The sequence below is a fragment of the Leptopilina boulardi genome, unplaced genomic scaffold (assembly GCF_019393585.1).
Source record: "Leptopilina boulardi isolate dan_hultmark-lab unplaced genomic scaffold, ZJU_Lbou_2.1 LbouV2_30, whole genome shotgun sequence".
NCBI lineage: Eukaryota > Metazoa > Arthropoda > Insecta > Hymenoptera > Figitidae > Leptopilina > Leptopilina boulardi.
The window spans coordinates 18,617-42,070 of record NW_026137863.1 but is presented as its reverse complement, the minus strand read 5'-3'; the positions used below and the strand labels follow the sequence as shown (position 1 = coordinate 42,070).

Below are 23,454 nucleotides of genomic sequence, written 5' to 3'. Positions count from 1 at the left end.
TTATTAATTAAAATTAATTAATTTTAAATACTTAAATAAGTATTTAGGAATTATTTACGAATTATTTTCGAATTATTTACGAATTATTTACGATTTACAAATTATTTATTATTAATTTATTATAAAATTATTATAGTTATTTTAAAATATAAAATTATAAATAAATATATTTGAAATTACTATATATATTATTTCTGTGATTTACGGACTTGAACGATATAATTTTTTTTTTTATAAATAAATAATTTATAAATCGTAAATAATTCGTAAATAATTCCTAAATTTGATAAATAAATCACATTTAATTATTACAAAATTATTTACGAAATTAACGAAAGTAATTAAATTATTAATTAAAATTAATTAATTACTTAAATATTTAGAAATTATTTATGAATTATTTAGGAATTATTTACGAATTATTTACGAATTATTTACGATTTACAAATTATTTATTATTAATTTATTATAAAATTATTATAGTTATTTTAAAATATAAAATTATAAATAAATATATTTGAAATTACTATATATATTATTTCTGTGATTTACGGACTTGAACGATATAATTTTTTTTTATAAATAAATAATTTATAAATCGGAAAAAAATAAGAATAATTTTTTTTTTTGAAAGCGATTTATGATTAAATATTATAAAAAAAATCTCAATAAATTATGCATTTACAAACTATAAAATCAAAATTTACTGACGCCTGCAACAGTTTATATTTGTGCTCATAAAATACATCCTGTTATTTCTGTTAAATACTCGCGCTCAATATGCGCGCAAAACGTCAAAATGTATAGATGAAGTCTCTTCACTTTCTTGTGGATATTTTTGAAAAATAAAATAACGAATATACATGTATATTATATATTTATATTTGATAGAGGATAAAATAACTTGCTGCTCACGTGATTTATATATATATATATAATATCATTTTTGTGAAAACGAAACTTCAACTCTTCCGGAAAAAGATTTTTATATACGCGAATCGTTTCGCACTTGTTAAAATGTTAACGTTTGATGTATATCACACAGCTGATCTTTTATACATATTACACATTGGCGACAGGCAGACGACCACGAGGATAATTTTGAAAAATCAACGAAAGACCTTGCCAAAAAGAACGTATTTGGAACAGTGTCAGACATATAGTGAAAAGGTCAAATGTATTCAAAATTATATTATTTTCGTTTTTCCTACACACATATGCGCCAATGCACTTTATAACAATTGCTTTTTGTTATTCAAAAAAAAAAAAAAAAAAAAAAAAAAAAACAATTTTGTTTGAAGATAAAAAAAATCTCATTTGGGAGAATTTAAAAAAAATTATTATACAAATAATAATAAATAAAATAATAATAATAAAAAATTCACAGAATAATCATAAGAATATTAATAATGAAAATTATTAATATAATAATTAATTATTATTAAATTAGTTTTTTAAATCAAATAAATAAATAATGAAAAAAAATAATAAAAATAAATAAATAATGAAAAAAAAAATAAAAATAAGTAAATAATGAACATAAAAAAAAAATTAAATTAAATAATAAAAATAAAAAGATAATATAATATTAATAGTTATATTCATGGAAAATATGGAGATTAAAGTAATACAGAATATGTAATTATAAGATATATAAAGAATATTGGTAATATTCAATAAGTTTTATTCGATAAAAGAAAAGTTTATTCGATAAGACAAAAAAATTTCTTTACATAATTTTAACAGCTCAACTAAATTTAAATAAATTTTATTGACTTTTAATTTATTTAATCTTTGAAAAGATTGTCTTCAACGAAAAGAGAATTATGTAATGTAATTCTTTAAAGTGTTTCTTAAAGCTTAAACTATATCTCGATAAGAGACAGTATTCAATTGATTTTAAAAGAGAAGGGTTAATTTAATTGAAAGAGAATTAATTAAAAATCAAAGTATTTTTTTCTTTAAAAAAAAAATTTTTTTTTTTAATTATAAAAATAATTTAAATTAAAATTAATATTAATAACATTGGAAAAAAAAAATTATTTGATTCATATAATCGATTACTTGACTATTATCAAAATAAATATTTATTTGTATCAACTAAACATTTATTTGTATAAATAAATATTTAATTGATACAAATATTTGTATCAATTAAATATTTATTTTTGATACAAATATTTGTATCAATTAAATATTTATTTTTATCAACTAAACATTTATTTGTATCAACTAAATATTTATTTTTATCAACTAAATATTAATTTGCATCAACTAAATATTTATTTTTATCACCTAAATATTTATTTCTATCAAATAATTATTATTTGAGTCAATTAAAAAGTATTTGTTTCAAATACAGAATTTATTGGTTCAAATACAATTTATTTAATTCAATAATTATTTGGTTTCAAAAATTATTTGGTTCAAGTAAATATTTATTTGTAGTCAAGTAATCGAGTAGTTGAATCGAATAAATTTTTTTTCAATGTTCAATAAATGGTTATAATAAATAAATAAATGTAATATATAATATAATATAATAATATAAATAATTATAATAATAAATTATTATAATAAATTATGATAATAATTGTAATAATTATGATAATAATTATAATAATAATTATGATAATAATTATAATAATAATTATGGTAATAATTATGATAATTATTAATTTGTCTCTGAATGAATGATAAATTGGAAATATTAATTCTTATAATTGATTCTATATATTAAATTTAATTGGGAATTATTCTAGCCATCCATAGGGAAATTTCCAATTTCCGAAAGATCACTTTTGATGTTCCTCTGTTTCCTCATCTCATCTCCCCCCCCCCCCCACCCCCTTCAAAAACTAGTTTTGCTGAATATAAGTATATATAAACGTTTTGCGGAGAATTGTTCATTATCTTTTAACTGAAAGCTCATTTCCCCTCGAGTATTAAATCAATATTTCCTTTACATATATTACTATTCAATTTGACAAGTTATTTTCATTTTCCACTTTTATATCTATATATATATATTTATATTCATCTGCGGTTGTATTTCATTCAATTCTTTTCACGAAACAAATTTAATTTCACCTTTGTACATATGCGAGTATATCTCTTGTCAAATCTTTTTTTTCTTTTTCATTTTCCCTATTCAATTTTATTTAAATTAAAAAAAAACAAATATTCTTGAATTTTAAAAAATTTTATTTTAACTTGAGAAAAAATTAAAATCGAAATTATATAAAATTTAAAAAAATTATAATTAAAAAAATTATACATAGAATTTTATAATAAAAAAAAATAAATAATTTACAAAAAAATTGAATTTTTTAACTATTTTTATTTTAACCGAAAAAAATTAAAGAGGACTAATTAATAATTAGGATCTAATTTTCCTTCGAAATTAATTATTATAAAATAATAAATAAAAGAAAAGAAAATATAATTAAAAAACTAATTTGAAAATTTTTTTTTTAAATTAACATTTTTTTTAAGTACCATCGGTCGGGGGTAATTATAATTTGTATTATGTATCATCACTTGAAACTATTATAAAATTTTCCCCTTAAGATAAAAAATTTTCAAGTGTAATAATGTGAGAAATTTTTCAATAACGAAATATTGATTAAATTTTTATAACAATATCGCAAAAAATAATATAATACAATTTTTCCATTGTTTTATTTTTTTTTCCTCTTATTATTATCTTTTTTTATCAAGTATTTGGTAATAAGTATTCTTATGTTTTTAAGGAGATAGATAGAGAGAGAAAATTTTAAGTCTTATATCTTTCGAAGCACGTGCTCAGAGAGGATATTGACGTGTTTAATTTGCTATGCTTTCCAGAGAGGAAACTAGACCAAAATGCAACTTCCTTATAATGAGTAGTTCGTGTAAAGTACACATATATACCTTTCACGAATATACACTGTTTATCTTTTTATTTTTTTTAAGGTTTCTTTTCACAAAAAACATTTTTCTTTTTTTTTTTGCTTTTATCTTCGCTTTTATGTTTCAAGTAAAAAGCAAATAAATATTAATGAAGCAAAAAAACAATATTAGATAAAATCGAAACAATTAAATAGGAAAAAAAACTTATTATTAATTATTTATTATTTATTTTATTAATATTATTTATTATTATTAATATTTATTATTTTAATTTCAATTATTTATTTATTATTTATTTTCTAAAAAAATATTTAAAATTATTTCTTTTAAAAATTAATTAGGCACTAATTATTATTATTTATTATTATTAATATTTATTATTTTAATTTCAATTATTTATTTCTTATTATTTATTTTCTAAAAAAATATTTAAAATTAATTATTTTAAAAATTAATTATTAATATTTTAATTTATTATTAAAAGAATAATTTTCTTTGAATTTTCCTCGAAATTTTGATTAATAAATAATTTAATTAATTAATAAATTATAATAGGTAATTAAATTAAATTAATAAATTTTTTTACTTGCGAAGAAAATGGATTTTTTCAAGTATATATTATTAACATAAAAGAATGTATATCAAAAAATATAAAAAAAAATATCTCTATTATATTCCTCATCGTAACTTGAGGAAAATTTAGTAATTTGATGTACTCGACATGAGAGTATGAGACTTGTGAGTTTCGTAATAAAATTAACACACCAATTTTCTGGAAAATCAAATTCACAGCTTATTGAAGAAGACGTTAATATCAAATTTAAAATGATTTTCCACTAACTTAACATAATATGAAATTAAAATGATTTTCTAAAAAATATTCTAATAATTGAAAAATAAATCATTTTTTTTTTTTTTTTTAAAGAAGCTATTAAATTAAAATTATTTTCAATATATTTAAAAAGTATAATAACAATATGTATTCGGTTATTTTTTTTTTACATTTCTTTATGTGGAAAAATTAACATACTTTAAAATACAAAAAAAAAAATTCTCCAGAGAGTTTATATGTCGACATGCTTCGTTCTCTCTGGAAAAATATATGGAAATCTCTCTCATACAGAAAAAAAGAAATAAAACTTTTATTATACATACTGAAACTTTTATATCATAATTAGAGGATTCTTTTTGCTCTCTGTTTTTTTCGAAAAATATAAAATGAAACATTAAAAAATCACTCTCAGAAAGAATAACAATTATTTATCTTTCATTTTTTTTTTCAAATTCCAAAATTTCCTCTTTTTTGAAAAAATACGAATTATTTTTGTAAATTATACTTAAAAATACTAATTTTAAAAAATAATTACTGATTAAAAATTAATATCAGAAAGAATATTTGCTTTCAATATTAATAAAATTTTTTTTTTATACAAGTTTACTAGTATAATAAATATAGTAATAATATTTATAAAAATAAAAATAATAATAATAATAATAAACTATAAAAAATAAAAAAATAAATAAAATAAATAAATAAAAATAAAAAATTATAAATAAATTATAATTATTATAATTGTATATAAAAATAATAATAATAATAATAATAAACAATAATTATTATTATAATTTAATGAAAAAAAAAAGTTTCCTACTAATTAAAAAAAAAATACATTATTTTTTGACTTTTTAGTAAAAAAAAAAAATAATTGCCGGAAAATAAATATATATAAATTTATAATTGAACCGATTAGATAAATAGCGTGTTTTGAGTAGATTCGTCCCTGGGCTTGAGTGGTCTAAATGTTGAAACGTCGGACCGTGTCCGACGTTTGGCACTGCGGTGCAAAATTTGCTATCCGAAATATACTTTGCTTGCCACTTGAGCTTTTCTTAGCCGACAATCCGTGACGATTCATTACTAAGGATCTTTAAAGACTATGCGCGCGTACAATAAAAAGCTCTTGTTTCCGTAAAAATAAAAAAAAAATATATAAATAAATTAAAAAAAAAAAAAACCCCCCGATTTTATTATTATCGCAATTATAATATAAAATCTCGGATAAAAAAAAAAATTGCATCTATGAAATATGATATTTTACTCGATTATCCACTCCCACATATATTTGTGATAATGTGGGCGAGTCACAATTCTTCATTATAAAAATAGATAATAAACAAATCGAATTATTTTTTTTTTATTTATTTTTATTAACTTTTTTTGTACTTTTTTTATAATAAATTTTTTTTATTGTAAAAAATATTTAATTATAAAAATTGTATTAAAAGAAAATAAAAAATAAATAATAATAATAATAATTAAATATTAAATAAATAAATTATTTTTCAATAAATTCAGTTTTCTTAAATCTTGAAAGTTTAATAAAAAAAAATTTTAATATTGTGCGTATAATAATTAATACGAGTTATTAATTTTACAACATTCATCATCAAAGGAAAAAAGAATCAAATTACTTTTTTTTAAAACTGTGAAATAAATTTTAAAACGGCAATTTAAAAATTTTCCACGCGACTTTCCTTTTTTTTTTTTTATATGATCATATTTCCGCGAAAGCTTTTTATTTCTCATTTCGAAACTTTATCATTTTTCACATGTCACTATATCGCTCATAAAAAAAAAAAAAATAAAATAAAAAAAGTTGAGGCAAAAAAAACAATTAGAGAAAAAAAAAACTAAAATTAAAAAAAATTTGAATTCCAATTAATTAGAGTAAAAACCCTCTTGGAGAGAGTAAAAAAAAGGACTTCTCAAGATAAATGTTTGAAAAGTAAGCTTCTTATAAAATATTATCCCTCAAGTCGAATTTTTAGTTGAAGTTGGAGAAAAATATTATTTTAATTTTTATGTGAACACTCCGACTTTCTTGTTAATATAAAAAAAGCGAGAATAGAAATAAAAAAAAAAAGAGAAAAAAAAAATTTGAGGCACCAAAGTGCAATAGCAAAAGTCTCAGTTTCTTATTTGCCATTGTTCTATCTTTTCTGTATCCCTAGAGAGGCTGACAGAAATTTTTCTCTGACTTTAATTAGATTTTCATCAAGAAAAGCGTATTGGGATTATTGGAAATCTCAAGATTTCCTTCGGAGAATTAATTGCTCGTTCACATACACACACACTATAAAATGCTATTTGATTTATCATTTTTTATTTGTCCTCGAGAAAAAAACGAATCGAAAATAATTTTTAAATTTTTCTTTTTATTTCAAAATAAAATTATTATTTATTTATTTTTTTGATTTAGTTTATTTATTTATTTATTTACACGGGCAAATTATATTTAAAAATTATAATAGAAATTTTCATTTAAGAAAATTTTAATAGAATTAAAATTTGTATCTTTTTTAAAAATTATAAACAATTACAATGTTTACGAATAAAAACTGATATAAATATTATAATAAAAATATAAAAAAAATATATATATAAAAATATTATAAAACTAAAAAGAAAATTATAATTAATTTTTTTTTTTTATTTAAAATAAAATTATAATTTAATTTTAGGGAAAATTAATTTTTATATAAATAATAAAGCAAATCATAGGATAACACTATTATCAAGATAATATGTTTTTTTATATTAAAAAAAAAAATTCTTTGCTCATTAACTCAGAATGGAGTGCTAAGCGCACAGAGTTGCAGCTTTAATTAGAAATGAAAGTCAAATGCGAACATTATACATATAAAATTTACCTAATTACTTACTTTTAGTTTGCGAAAATTACTTTCAATTTTTTAAAAAAAAGACATTTTAGTTGAGACTCCTTTTTCCCGTTTAAAAAAAAAAAATTAATTTTTTTATTTATTTTTTTATTTCATTCTATAAATAATTTCCAATAATTACTGTTTTCGAAATAGAAAAAGTTTATTTCAAATTTTCCAAAAAAAGTTGAAAATTTGAAACAGTAAAAAAGAAACAGTTTAGAAAAAACTAAATTCTGATTTGGAAGACAATAAAAAAAAAAAAAATTAAAATCGTTTTATATAAATATAAAAATATATAGAAGTTGAAAGCCTCGGGGCATTTTTATTTTTTTCTATTAATATAAATATCCCACAATAAATAAGATAAAAATAAAGTGTACTGAATAAAGAAGAAAAAATTAAATAATAAAAATAAAATTTATTGTATAAATAAAAAAAATATATATAGGGTCATTCCATTATATTTCACCTAAAGTCGTTGCGGCCTAATTTTTAAAGAAGTTGATACTTTCAGAAATGATTTTTTATGATATTTAGGAAACGAAATAAAAAGAATTAAGTTAAAATTTTTATTATTTATCTCAAAATATGTATTTAAAGTGGACAAGGTGCGGAAAAATGTCACCTTTTTAGCATTTAGAAACTTTTTTTAAAAACATAGAAAAATTGTTAAAAGTGTAAAAAAAATTATTTTTTCTTGTTTAGAATCGATTAATTATCTATTTTTTAATGATTAAAGTAGTAAATAAATTAAAATAATATATAAAATAAGTTTTCAAAGTTGGTCTGTCAAATAACCTAATTTTGGGATTTTTATTAATTAATTACTAAAAAGTTGAGTTATTAAATAAAATAAAAACTTACCGAATGTAAAGTATTTGTGGTGAACTTTCAAATTTTCTTAGCACTTTGTACTTTTTAAATTTATAAATGTAAAAAATCTTGAGTCGAAAATTTGCACTTTGTTGACTTTTCCGATTTTTAATCGCTTGTAACTCTTTTGGTGCAAAATAAAAACTTTTGAAACCTTGTGGAATATTTAAGTTAAATCTAAATAAAAACTCACTTAAATTTTTGTGATGGATTTTGATCGAGATAAAGAGAAAATTTAATTCCAAAATTGTACGTATATTTCCAGGTTAATGTATGTAATTTTTTTAAACTTGAAGTTGGGCCACTACTTCAAAGACGAAAAATTACATACATTAACCTGGAAATATACGTACAATTTTGGAATTAAATTTTCTTCTAATCTTGATCAAAATCCATCACGAAAATTGCAGTGAGTTTTTATTTAGATTTAACTTAAATATTCCGCCAGGTTTCAAAAGTTTTTATTTTGCACCAAAAGAGTTACAAGCGATTAAAAATCGGAAAAATTAACAAAGTGCCAATTTTCGACTCAAGATTTTTTACATTTATAAATGGAAAAAGTAAAAAGTGCTAAGAAAATTTGAAATTTCACCGCAAATACTTTACATTCAGTGAGTTTTTATTTTATTTAATAATTCCACTTTTTAATAATTAATTAATAAAAATCCCAAAATTAGGTTATTTGAAAGACCAACTTTGAAAACTTATTTTAAATATTATTTTAATTTATTTACTACTTTAATCATTAAAAAATAGATAATTAATCGATTCTAAACAAGAAAAAATAATTTTTTTTACACTTTTAACAATTTTTCTATATTTTTAAAAAAAGTTTCTAAATGCTAAAAAGGTGACATTTTTCCGCACCTTGTCCACTTTAAATACATATTTTGAGATAAATAATAAAAATTTAAACTTAATTCTTTTTATTTCGTTTCCTAAATATTATAAAGAATCATTTCTGAAAGTATCAACTTCTTTAAAAATTAGGCCGCAACGACTTTAGGTGAAATATAATGGAATGACCCTATAAAAATGTATAAATATAAATGTATATATATATACTTATAATTTTTATGTAGCAGAAATATATTAAATAAAATAAATAAAATATATATATATAATAATTTAATTATGAAAAAAATTAATGGATAAAAATAAAATGGACCGTATGAACAAAAAAAAAATATATAAAAATTTGAAATTAAAAATTAATAACTAAATCAAAAAAATAATTAATGCCCAAAAAAATGTACTGTATAAACAAAAAAAATACATATTTAAAATGTGAAATTAAATATTAATTAAATCATAAAAACAAAATTAATACCCAAAAAATTTACTGTATGAATAAAAAAATGATATAAAAATGTAAAATTAAATATCTACTTATAATTAAATTATAAAAATTAATAAACAAAAATAAAATTGAAAAAAATAAATATAAAAATGTCAAATTAAATATCTACTAATAATTAAATTATAAAAATTAATAAACAAAAATAAAATTGAAAAAAAAAAATATAAAAATGTAAAATTAAATATCTACTAATAATTAAATTATAAAAATTAATACAAAAAAATTAAAATTGAAAAAAATAAATATAAAAATGTAAAAATAAAAAAATTTGTAAAATTAAATATTATAAATAAAGAAAAAAAAAACAATTTTTTTTTTGTGTAGGAGTATAAGAAGCGCGTTAACGTTATTATTGGCCAGATTCCAAGTTTATCGAACATTTAAAATACACCGACACCTGTTGGTGTGCGTGTGCGCACAAAGCAATTCCTCCAATTGACGTTACACACTGCACTTCGTACTTTACGCTCAGGCAGTTTAATTACACTCCAAAGGCTCATGTACTCGAAGAAAACCACTTCGATATATTCGCTATATATAAACACATACTTCCGGTCAATAAATTGCCTTTGGGGCAATATACACACACACATATATATATATATGAGAAAATCTTTAACCAAAATTTAACAATAATGGTGTTATTGGTTCGCCTCTTGTTACATATATATATATATATATATATATACAGTGCGTCAACAACTTTCAAGTGCTATTGCATTAAGCGCATGCTTTTGCGTGAACAAAATTTACCACACTGTTGACATTTCAAATTTACCAACATGACACCGAAAGAGTTCTCTTTTTTTTATATATATATATATATATATATACAATTTTCACTTTTATAACACAGCAAAAAAAAAAATAGGGAAAAAAATGCGAAAAATACTATTTTATTTATACAACATGAATTTAAAAGGTTTATGTATATTTTCGCTCGAAGAAAATTGCTTTTGTACATTAAATTTTCTTCGATGTTTCAATAAATTTAGAAAATATTTTTTATAAAAAATTTTAATATTTTAATTTTTTTTTGAATTTTAGGTTAAACATTTTTTTAATTTATTTCAAAAATATCAGAATAGGTTTTTAAAAATGGAAAAGCTAATTATAATAATAATTATTATTTGATTTTTGTTTAAAAACTGTTTTTTCAAATTTTTTTTAATAAAAAGGGCATAATATAATAAAAAAAAATAATAATTATTATTATTATATATTATTATACTATTTTAATATTATTATTTTATGTTGAAGGCCTCGAAATATTTATTAGCAATAATAATTATTATTATTATTTTTATTATTATTATTATAAAAAGTAATTATTATTCAATTTTTTTCTCGAACTGTTTTTTCAAATTTTTTTAATAAAAAGGGCATAATATAATAATAATAATAATAATAATAATAATAATAATAATAATAATAATAATTATTATTATTATTATTATTATTATATATTATTATACTATTTTAATATTATTATTTTATGTTAAATGCCTCGAAATATTTATTAGCAATAATAATAATAATAATTATTAATATTATTATTTTTATTATTATTATTATTATAAAAAGTAATTATTATTCAATTTTTTTTCGAACTATTTTTTAAATTTGATAATAAATATTTCTCAAGGCTTTTAAATATTAATATTATTGTTATAAATAATAAATAATAAATTATAAATTTAAAAAAATTATTTTTTTTTATAATAATAATAAAATTATAAAATTATTGTTTTAACCGTTTGTAAACTTTGTTTATAATTCTAAATAAAGATATATATATGAGACAATGTATAAAAAAAAACAAAAAAAAAAAAAAAAAAGTCAAACAGAAAAAAATCTTTTCATCCTGCGGTCGTAATTCTTCACCGCTTTGATAAACATGAACCCCAAGGAAAATTTACGTTATGCAGAAACTTAATTCCTTTCATTTCTTTTGATCTCCGGAACTTAATTAAACCGAGTTTTTCTGAGTCGACTATCATGCATTTTGAATAACTTTTAGAAAAAAAAAATTTTTTTTTCTCTCTCTGTCTCTCTGTCTCTCTCTTTTTTTCCTTCTCTCTTTAACAAAAGTTTCCTTACATAATTCGTGCGCAGAAGTTATTTTCTCATATTCAGATATTTGAAATTTAATAGTTTCTCAGATTTTTGAGAGGCGAAAAAAAAATTAGTTAAAAATTTTTTTTTCCCAAAATTTAAAATTGGTTAAAAATCTTTTTTTCCCAAAATTTAAAATTGGTTAAAAATCTTTTTTTCCCAAAATTTAAAATTTAAAAAAAATTTTTTTTTTTAAATAACAAACGAATTTAGAAAAATTCAGTTCGTTTCTTTCAAATTGGAATTTTTTTCAACTTGGAAAATTAAATTTCTTCACTCAGAGAAATGTTTTATTTGAATCAAATATAATATATATTTGAGTTAAATAAACGTATATATTTGTCACAAATTTCTGCACCCAGAGAAATGTTTTATTTGAATCAAATATAATATATATTTGAGTTAAATAAACGTATATATTTGTCACAAATTTCTGCACCCAGAGAAATGTTTTATTTGAATCAAATATATTATATATTTGAGTTAAATAAACGTATATATTTTGTCACACACACCCTACTAGTCTATTTATTTGGCGTAAATAAAATTTTATATTTAAATCAAATTAAAAATTTATTTGATAAAAAAATAATGTATTTATATGAAAGAAAAATTTATTTGAACCAAATAAAAATGTATTTGAATCAAATAAATATTTATAAAGCTGTGAGACAAATATACAATTTTTCTGAGTGTGTATTTCTTTTTCGAGAGAAATAAAAACGGGTAATTATTATTAATTATAAAAACCCGGAATATTTTTTCGTGACAATTATTTTTTTTTTTCACATATAAATAGAAAAGCACACGTCATTACTCACGTGATCTATCAAGAATTCAGCTATACATATATATACGATACTTGTCAATATAAAATAACCCAAGAGTTATTTCTATATACAATCGAAACGTGAAAATGAGATTTATATATATAAATGAAATTACTTTCGTTAGTGTGTGAAAATATATCATATCATCAAAAATGACCACAAGAAAGATTCGACTCGAATTGTAAAATGAGTTCTTCCTATTGAATAGTTAATATTGACCTACTTCTAAAGTGGATTCCAGTGTAGAGAGGAATATTTGGAATGAAAAATTGAGTCTATTGTATTACGCTACTGCCTTGTATATATACATATATATATATATTTTCTCTCATCATAAAAATATGTTCTCTCGCGTGGAATTATAGAGATTGCATTCTCACTTCTTTATTATAACTATATACAAAAAAAAAATACAGATAAAATTTATACTTCCTTGTTTATTTACACTTGAAATACTTTACGCTTTATTTTTACGCAAATTTCAAAAAATTTTTTTCTCGTCTTTTTGAATCAGAAAAATAAAAAAAAATCCATGCCAAAATATTCAAGAAAAAAAGGCAAAAAGTCCAAAGTTAAAAAGGACAAAATAATAAAGCAATAATATAAATAAATAAAAATAAAATTTAAAAGTTCTATTAAAAAAATACCATTTATTTGTTTATTATATTTTTATTGTTACTGTAATTAACATTTGTTATTAATTAATAATAATTACAATGAAAAAAAAATTTATTTAATTCACACCCAGAGAAAAGATATATTTGACTCAGAGTCAACTATAGACTTTTTAGTTCTTTCAAATAAATTTTATTTGGCTTAAATAAAAATTTAATTGGTTCAAATAAAAACTTTATTTATCTTAAATAAAATTTTTATTTAAAACAAATAAATAACCTAATTGGCTCTGAGACAAATATACGTTTATTTATCCCAAATAAAATATATTTGATTTAAATAAAATTTTTCTCTGGGTGCAAGTAATCGGTTACTTGACTATTTTCAAATAAATATGAACCAAATAATTTTTATTTGATTTAAACTAAATTTTATTTGAACCAATAATTTCTGTATTTGAAAAAAATATCATCTCAAATAATAATTATTTGATACAAATAAATATTTATTTGATAATTGTCAAGTAACCAATTATTTGAATCAAATAAATTTTTTTTTACTTTATGTTTAAAAAATAATAAATTAACTAATAAAAAAAATAATAAATTAATTAATAAATAAAATAATAAATTAATTAATAAATAAAATAATAAATTAATAAATAAAATAATAAATAAAATCCAAAAAAAAATAAATATAACTATTTTTTTCAACTTATTGTCTTGGACAATTTTTATTTGGACTTTTCACTTTTTGTTCGGATACTCAAAAAAATATTTAAAATGTCTGAAATTCGGAATAAAAAATATTACTCAAATTTGAAAAATTAATAATAAACAAAATGGTTAAAAAAAAATTGATATCAAAAAATTATATATTAGGAAATTTTCACCTCGATTTTTACTAAAAAAAAATTTTATTCTTACATTTTTTTAATTTTTTCATAATATATTTTCTTTATAATCTATAAACATTGTTTGTTCACACTTGCTTCTTTTATACTGACGATAATATAAATTTTTTTTGTTACTTTTGTTCATATACTATATATATATATATATGAAGTTTCATTACTACATGGATCTAAAATACCTGTAAAAAAAAAAGTTAAAAGGATTCTCAAATTGTATTAACTTCGACCTCATATTGCAAAATAAAAAAAATAGAGCTCTCATTTTATACGCATGTCGACTTTGAAGTTCTTTATAAAATCCAGAACATTTTTTTTCATATATATATTTTTTTTTCTCAAATGTGCAGCTATATACTAATTTCATTTTTTATTGACAAAAAAATCAGAATTTTTTTATCAATATAGAATTTATGAAAAAAAAGAAACAATTTTTTTTTTTATACTTATTTAACTCTCGGATGCTACTGACGTTTCCAATATCAAAAAAAAAAAAAAAATTAGGGGGAAATGAATGAAAGGGGAATGAGAACCTAAGTGGATCAGAGTTTTTTTTTTTTAACAAGGGTGACATATTGAGACAAAACGTATAGATCAATCCCTAATCCTCTTTCAACTTTACTTATAGTAGGAAGGAAGAATCACATTTTCAATCGAAGGAGAAAAATATCGAATTTATTTTATTTTCTTTGTATTTTTAGGTTTATTTATTTTTTATATTATTTTTTTGTATTATTATTATTTATTATTATTTTATTATTATTTATTTATTATTTATTTTTATTTTTTTATTTATTTATTTTATTTTATTATTTTTTATTCCTTTTTTATTTTCTCCTTTTTTTAAGCTTTTTTCGAATTTATTTAAATTGGAAGAAATAAACAAAATTATTATTTATTACATTTTTTCGTCCTTTTTAATTTTTATAGTAAATAATAAATATTAAATGAATAATAATAATAATAATAATAATAATAATAAATAAATTATTATTAAAATTATAATTGTATAAAAAAATTATTTTTATTATAATTATTATTACCAATTATTAAAATTATAATTGTTTGTACATAAAAAAAAATGATTTTCTGTTTCAGAATCGAATATAATGAGTCAACTATCAACAAATCGAAAACAAACAAAAACGATTCGTAATTAACAAAAAAAAAGAAATAAAATAAATCCAATTTCCTATGGAGAGAAAAACTTGAAAAAAAACCAAATTTCTGTGGCATATATTTTGTTTTTTTTTTTTTTTGTTTTTTAAAGATGTGGATATTCACTGATTTAATGATAATAAAAAATCATAAGTGGAGGAAATTTGCCATTATTGGCGCTAACGATGACGAAGTGGAGAATAGCGATGTTGACTCACGTGTGGGATATATTGTCAACAGCGAGTTTAAAAACTTGGCATGTACGTCATTTATCCGGCAGATGAACTTTTTCGAATCTATGAGAATCCAATTCGACAAAGTTTATTGACTACGGGATTATCGTCACGTGGAACGTTATCGAAAAATATAATAATCGATAACGAAAAAAACGATAAGGAGAAAAAAAATAATTATTATAATAATAATAATAATAATAATTATACAAATTTGGAGAATAATATAAATATTGAGAATAGTAGAAAATTAAAAAAAGGTATTATTACTGTTAAAAATAACGGTAATAATAATAATAATAATAGTAATAGTAATAATAATAAGAAAAGTCAAATTCGTGATAGAAATTCGAAACAAATTATTATGCAAAATAGTCGAAATCTCATTGAGGAGGGTATAAATCCCCTCAAAGATCTCACACATGCCAGCAGCAATGAACCACTCAAGCAGCACAATGGAAATGCTGTCAAACTCGTCCAAATTGGTAAGGCAAATATTTATATTCAATTTTTCTTTTTTTTATTTATTATTTATATATTTCTAATTTTTAAGTTTTTAGAAAAAAAAAAATTCCTCTTTTTCGCCAAATTTTCAATTTTTGCGAATTTAAACTAATTTTTATGTTAGGCTTTTTTTTAGTCTAATAAATTAATTGAAATTTTTTATAATTATAATAAATAAATTAGAGAATTAAAAATTAATTAAAATTAGAATTAATAAATTCTATATAATTAATAAATTTAACTAAATTAATATTAAATAATAATAAATTAATTTTTGAATTTATTTATTATTTTACTATAATATTAATAAATTATTAAAACTAATTATTATTTTAACAAATAATTCTATAATATTAAATAACATATAATATTACTGAATAATAAATATTAATAATAATATAATGAAATAATATAATATTAAATAATAAATATAAATAAAATTAAAAAATTAATTAATTAATTTAAAATAAAATTTTAAATGTTTATTTTAAATTATTATTTAATTTTTAAAATGAAGCAAATTTATTAAAATACGAAAAAAAATAAATTCATATCTTTAATCAAATTTTGTGATATAATATAATGAATGTGATATAAAATTATCCAATGTATCGCGCCATTGATTGTCACTCAAGTGTAACTGGAAATTTAATTAAAATTTATTTCAAGGTGGGATAATTAAAAGCCCGATTGGAAATTTTTGAAAAAAAAAAAAATAACTAAAAAAAAAATAATACACTTTCCCAAGGCAAAATGAATTGATGAACAAATTATCGATATAAATTTTTTTTTACTTATTTATATAATTTAAAAAATAAATTATTTGATTTTTTAAAATTATTAATTTATTTAAAAAATAAATTATTTGATTTTTTAAAATTATTAATTTATTTAAAAAATAAATTATTTTCATTTTTTAAAATTATTAATTTATTTAAAAAATAAATTATTTTCATTTTTTAAAATTATAAAAAAAAATTATTTTTTTTTAAATTATTAATTTAATTATTTACCAGTTTTCATGCAGTGAAACAATTTAAATTTTTTATTTTTTTTAAATCTCCCCTACAAAACAAGTTTTGCATTTGAAATTTATGTTAATTTTTGTAGCGAATTTTTTTTTTTTTTTTTTTTTATAAGGAACGTTGATTTTATTTGTTAAAAAATTATTGTATAATTATATACCTATCATAATATAATATTCTTTGTATTCATCATTTTTTTTATTATTATTATTATTATTAAATTTGATCCAAAACTGGAATAATAAATTTCCACTCTGACATAAGTTTTTCGCTTCTCGTGACTATATATATACTTGGATAAGAATCATGCAAAGGTGGATAGGCAGCTTGCGACCTTAATAACTTTATTTTCACAGTTGAATAGTTACTTGTGTGTCACTAAAGCTCAAGTATCTAAGGAATTCTTTCTTATCCCTTACCAAAAAAAAAAAAAAATTTTTTTTTAAATAAAATTCTTAACTAAACCTATATATTTTTTTTTATGATTATGGTGCAAATACCTTTTAAATAACTGCAGCCCTCTTTGTGTGGCTCTGGAAACTGTACAAATCTGAAAAAGAGAAATTTTTTTTATAAAATACACATTTTATTTATAATTTTCTTTTTAATAATTAATTCAAAAATAATAACAATTTGAATATATTATTAAATAAATAAATATGTAATAATAATTTGTAATTATAATTATTGTAATAATTGTATCAAATAATAATAATATAATAATAATAATATAATAATAATATAGTAATAATTTAATAATAATAATAATAATAATAAAAATAATAATAATAATTTGTAATTAATAAAACAATAATATTGTATTTAAATTAATTATGAAATTTTGAATATAATTATAATTTATTGTGCGACGATACATTTATCAGTCAACAGAAATTAATTTATAAAATTATTGTTTTCTAAAAAAAAATTGAATCCTTTTTTTTCTCGGGTAATTTTTTCTCTATTGAGTTCAAATATTTGACTATGCTAAAATTAGAAAATAAATATAATTGATGATGAACTTGACCGGTTACTATGTCAGACCTTATCTAACAATTCTGAAGTGTTGTTAAAACCTATTCTCTCAGGGCTTCGCCACTCATAATATATAATCATTCAAATCCTTTTTTTTTTTTTTATAAGCGGATTGTAAAAATTTTTCTCACCAAACGAGATAAGAAATTTTTCATTTTTATTTTTTTTTTGCAGAAAATAATTTACATTGCGACTTTTATTATTTGAAATTAATGTTATAAGGAAAATAAATTGAAGAATTAATTTTAAGTAGTACAAGTTTATATGAAGTCAGACAACACAGATTTTAGAATTTAATTTTTTGTTTCAAGTAGTACAATTTTGTATTTAGTCAGACGGTATAAATTTCAAATTGATTCAAATTGATTTTTTTCATTATTTTAATAATTATTATTTTTTAAATTAATTATTATTTTTTTAATATTTAATTATTATTTTTTTTAAAAATTAATTATTATTTTTATTATTATTACTGAACAAAAGGGTTTTAGGCCCGTTGAAATGTAAGTAAATAAATTATTATTTATTTATTAATTTTTTTATTAACAATTAAAGAAGATTAATTAATAATATTGTATTTAATGTTTTTAATATTGCTTCGAATAAGACTTGATGAGTACTTGTATTTTATCATTTTCCACATAAAGTCGTTAAAACCATCTAAACTAGAGAGAATTCCTAGTATTATACAAATAGAAATTGCATGAGGTTGTCCCAAAATGTAAATTCTATACAATTCGTATATATCGTTACTCGAAACCTGCAAGAAATATTTTAGGTGACATTCAACTGCAGTGGACAATTTTTATTTTTTATTTTTCCATTAAAAAACAAAAAATTTATAAACATTTTTTCTTTTTTAATCTTAAATTTTTATCCTTTTTTCTACAAATTTTTAAAAATTAAAAAATATTTTTAAAAATATATTTTTTTTATTAAAATTATTTTTTTTTGAATTGTAAGAAATTCTTTTTTTCGTTACAAAATCTTTTTTTTGCGTTAAAAAAAAAATTGTCCTGTTTTCTTCTGTTTTTTATGTACCTATAAATGATGAACCATTACTCGTTAATCTGATCCTAAATCTTTTCCATTTTTGTATAAACATAAATTACACGTAAACGTTGTGTACATTTAAGAGCCATTATATTTTAGATATACGACTTGTCCTTGTTTAGACATTTACTAAGAAATATATATATATATATATATATAAATTAAATACCCACAATGATTTATTGAAAATTTAACAATTTCAAAATTTATTGTGTCATATATAAAAAAAAACAATGTATTCATAAAAGTGACAAAAATTTAGAAATTTATTTTTCAAAAAAAATTTTTAATAAATTTTCAAGAAATAAATAAATAAAAACAGTTGCAAACTATATGGGGAAAAAAAAGTACACTAAAAAAATTTATTTGAATCAAAAAAATCGGTTACTTGACTATTAAATAAATATTTACTTAAATCAAATAATTTTTGGAACTAAATAAGTTTTGGAAACAACTAATTTTTGGAACCATTTAATTTTTAGAACCAATTTTTTGGAACCAAATAATTATTAGAACTAACTAATTTTTGGAACCAACTAATTTGTAGATCCAACTAATTTTTGGAACCAACTAATTTTTTGATCCAACTAATTTCTAGATCCAACTAATTTTTGGAACCAATTAATTATTAGAACCAATCTTTGGAACCAACTAATTTTTGGAACTAAATAATTTTTGGAACCAGCTAATTTTTGGAACCATATTATTAGATCTAACTAATTTTTGGAACCAAATAATAATTGAAACCAACTAATTTTTGGATCCAACTAATTTTTGTAACCAAAAAATTGTTGAAACCAAATAATTTTCGGAACCAACTAATTTTTAGAACCAAATAATTTTTGGAACTAAATAAACTGTATTTGAACCAATAATTTCTGTATTTGAAACAAATATCATTTAATTGACTCAATGATTATTTGGTTCAAGTAAATATTTATTCCAATCAAGTAATTCATTATTTTTGAATCAAATAAATTTTTTTTCCAATGGCCCAAAAATATTTTTGTAATTAGAACTTCTTTTTTTTTCAAAAAGAAAACGTAATTTTTTGAAGAGAAGAAGTTTATCTTTTCTAAGAACTTAGAAAGATAGATGAAGTAAATCTATTGTTATCCATGTTATCGTTATCGTTTAGAATGAAATGATGGGCGGTATAAATCTTGAAGCAATCTTGAACGAAAAAAAAAAACAAATTATATAGGATAAAAAGGTAATCACGTAACATTTTAGAGAGATATTTATTTTATTTTTTTCTCTCTTTGTGATATATCTATTTTTTTTTTCATCCTCTTGTCTATTGTCACTAAGTTCGACACAAAATGGCTTCACTTATTCCCAAGTTTCTCACGTAAACTGGAACACTAATCCAACAACTGATGGAAACAAGCTTAAAAGACTAGAGACATGCCACGACGCAATTGTTGCTTACTGAAAACATTATAATCTTCCTCATGTTCAATTTGTCCATAGCGTGACATGAAACCATAAAAAAAAAAAAAAAAAAATTCATTCAATTATAATCCTTTTTAATATCTCCCCCAAAATCGTGATTTCGTAATATAAAATTTTAAATTAGAAAAAAATACTTCTTCTTTCAAATTATTATTTTTATTAAAGTAAAAAATTAAATTTATTTCATTAAAATACAAAATTAAATTTTGAATAATAATTTTTTGAACCAAATAATTTTTGGAACTGCATATTTTTTGGAACTGCATATTTTTTGGAACTGCACATTTTTTGGAACCAATTAATTTTTGGACCCAACTAATTTTTGGAACCAACTAATTTTTGGAAGAAACTAATTTTTGGAACCAACTAATTTTTGGAACCAACTAATTTTTAAAACCAAATAATTTTTGGAACCAACTAATTTTTAGAACCAATTTTTGGAACCAAATAATTTTTCGAACCAACTAATTTTTAGATCCAACTAGTTTTTGGATCCAACTAATTTTTGGAACCAACTAATTTTTGGAACCAAATAATTTTTGGAACCAACTAATTTTTAGAACCAATTTTTGGAACCAAATAATTTTTCGAACCAACTAATTTTTAGATCCAACTAGTTTTTGGATCCAACTAATTTTTGGAACCAACTAATTTTGGGAACCAATTAATTTTTAGAACCAATTTTTGGAACCAACTAATTTTTGGAACCAATTAATTTTTAGAACCAATTTTTGGAACCAATTAATTTTTAGAACGAAACAATTATTGGAATCAACTAATTTTTGGAACCAACCAACCAATTTTGGATCCACAAAATTAGTTGGCTCCAATAATTATTTGGTTCCAAAAATTGGTTCTAAAAATTAGTTGGTTCCAAAAATTATTTGGTTTCAAAAATTAGTTGGTTCCAAAAATTGGTTCTAAAATTTAATTGGTTTCAAACAATGTTTGGAACCAAAAAAAAAATAGAAAAAAATTTCTTATTTGATATTTTCATTAAAAAAAAATTTTATTTTCCATTTTGTCAGTAAAAAAAACTGCCTAATGTATTTATAAAAAGACAGCCCACACACGTCTCGTGAGCGATTTGAGAATTCATTTCTCGGCGATTGTTTGAAGCAAAAAATAAAAAAAAAAAAAATAAATCCAACGTGAAGTAAAAAATATCCCAAAGGGATATTGTTGGGACAGAAAAAAACATGACACGAAACAGTATAAATTCCTTTTGCTTGGACGAATGGGCGGACTTTAATTTTCACAGACAATTCCCAACAGGATAGAGAACGCGGTGAAAACCATTAATTTTCACACTGCGTAATATATCCATTACGTGTGGTCGATCATATAGATATATACACTGACCATTCGTCAATTAATTATCATTTACAAAACACCTTTTTTCTGACATCAAATAAAAAATAAAGGTGTATACGAATAATAAAAAAAAAACTAATTTTAATTAGTGACCTTTTTTTTGAATTAGTTAAATTTTACTAATTTATTTGACTAATTCGATAGTAAAAAAATTTTTTTTTACTATTAATTAGTTAAATTTTACTATATTTATTAATATTATTTACTAATTTTTTTTTACTAATTTTACTACTAAATTTACTATTCACTATTCAGACAATGAAAATATAATTTTATTAATAAAATTTAAGCACTTAGTTCTGACAATTTATTTCCAATAATTGAGTTAGTAAAAATTATAACTAATTTTAATTAGTAATTGAACTTTTGCTTCTGGAATTAGTTAAATTTTACTAATTCGGTAGTAAAACTTTTTTTACTGGTTATTAGTTAAATTTTACTAATTCAATTTACTAATTCGATAGTAAAAATTTTTATACTATTAATTAGTTAAATTTTACTAATTCAATTTACTAATTCGATAGTAAAAATTTTTGTACTATTAATTAGTTAAATTTTACTAATTCGATAGTAAAAATTTTTGTACTATTAATTAGTTAAATTTTACTAATTCAATTTACTAATTCGATAGTAAATTAGTACTAAATTAGTACTAAAAGTTTTTATATAGTCACAAACAAGAGATTAATTTCCTATTATTGTAAGTAGTAAAAGTTTATATATAGTCAGACACTATAGATTGATTTCCAATTATTTCAAGTGGTACAAACTTTAAGTAGTACTAGTTTTTATTTAGTCAGACAGTTAATTTGTATATTATATAATTTCTCATTTTTAATTTAATTGAATTTTTTATTTATTTTTATTTTATTTAGTTTTTATTTTATTTATTATTTATTTATTTTTACTATTTTTGATTGTTTTAAGTGATACAGGTTTTAATTTAGTCAGACACAATTCTAATATATGTTGTTTTAAGTAGTATAAATTGTAAGTAGTACAAGTTTATATTAAGTCAGACGCCATGGATTATAATTGAGGATAATTTCTTTCAAATAGCGTGACAATTTAAGTAGCACAAGTTTATATCAAGTCAGACATCATAGATTATGATTAAAGGTCACCTTTTTTTTATAATATAAATTAAATTTTAATTTTTAAAAAGTAGTTATCAACTTTAAGTACTACAAATTTTTGTATTTACTCAAACGCCATAGATTATATTTTTTCTACTATTAAGCAAGTTTATATGCAGTTAGACACGAAGAAAATTAATTAAAAAATTTATTTATTTATTTAA

General features: G+C 19.6%; 1 protein-coding gene across 1 annotated transcript in view; it reads right to left on the bottom strand.

The window, feature by feature from the left end:
- LOC127282410 (uncharacterized) overlaps positions 1 to 17,781 on the bottom strand; it is a 70,115-nt gene extending 52,334 nt beyond the window's left edge. The window contains exon 1 of the mRNA XM_051306629.1: positions 17,738 to 17,781. The gene's annotated coding sequence lies outside the window, so the exon portion shown is untranslated. The remainder of the gene's footprint in view (positions 1 to 17,737) is intronic.
- Between the last annotated feature and the right edge of the window lie 5,673 nt (positions 17,782 to 23,454).